Below are 1,328 nucleotides of genomic sequence, written 5' to 3' on the forward strand. Positions count from 1 at the left end.
ATACATGTTTGTATTGACACTTGTTCAGGATTTCCTTTTGCTTCTCAGCATACAGGAGAGGCCTCTAAAAATGTAATTGATCATTGCCTACAAGCCTTTAATGCCATGGGATTGCCTAAACTTATTAAGACAGATAACGGGGCATCCTATTCTAGCAAGAATTTTACTTCATTTTGTAAAGAATTTGGCCTCAAACATAAAACTGGAATTCCTTATATCCCCATGGTACAATGAATAGTTGAACGTGCTCATCGTACTTTAAAAAATTGACTATATAATCTCGTTCTTTATATATTCAAAATAGTAATGGTTTAAGATAATATTTTGGTATTTTTAGAGAATGTACATGTCAAATTGTAAAAAAATTTTGCTCTGGTATCCTTTGTTCCTATCTGTTTCCACATACTGGTGTTAATTCTTGAGGACCTATACTTAATCAATTGCTGTAAATGAATGGTCTTACTTCTGATTAATAAATAAATTATACACATGTGACTATAATAACTTTTCAAGCATTCTAGTTACACCCACTCTTCAAGAGAAACAATTGAAAGTGTAATTAGTCACTGCCCATGTAATATTAAAACTGACTATAACAGTCAAGTATTTAAGTGGTTTTGTCAACAATTTAATAATTCTCAAAGACAAGGTATTGTAGAACTTTAAAAACTCTATCTTCTTAAAAACAAAAAAGGGGAGAAATTATACCCCCGTGCACATTATTTAAATCATACTTTTATTTTTAAGAATTTTGAAATTTGGATGTCAAAGAACTTAATAAATGCCTTATAGTATCTTAAAACTAGACATAATCATGTCTAGGTGAGATGATAAGGATCCACTTATTGACACATGGCATGATCCTGAACAGAAAGCTAATATGGGGAAAAGGGGGCAGTGTTTCTGTTTTTTCCACAGAATGCTGCAGAAGCATGCTAGCTTCCAGAATGATTTGTATGACAGACTAACCTGTGAGTTTCTAAGTGTCCTGTCAGTGATGACAAGAAAACTGTGTTGAGTGCACAGAGAAAGAGGAATCAGGGAGAGCAGCCACTTGCAAACAAGATGAAGAAACCTCCTATCTCTGCCATGGGCTACAGCAAGGAGAGTCGACCTGGTGTCAATTTGAGGACAACTATAAATGATGACCTGTGAGGCAGAGGGACTGCTACAGTGTATGTAACAAGATTTCATCAGAGACACTGTTTTTGGCCATTCAGGGCAACTCTGCTATAGCTGTGAAGGCTTGTGTACCTTACCTATATGCTATATTGTTAGATAATTTTAAGAGTTAAGATCACCAATCTTGACAAGTCTTTTCATATTCA

The sequence above is a fragment of the Mus caroli genome, chromosome 18, assembly GCF_900094665.2.
Source record: "Mus caroli chromosome 18, CAROLI_EIJ_v1.1, whole genome shotgun sequence".
Taxonomy (NCBI): Eukaryota; Metazoa; Chordata; class Mammalia; order Rodentia; family Muridae; genus Mus; species Mus caroli.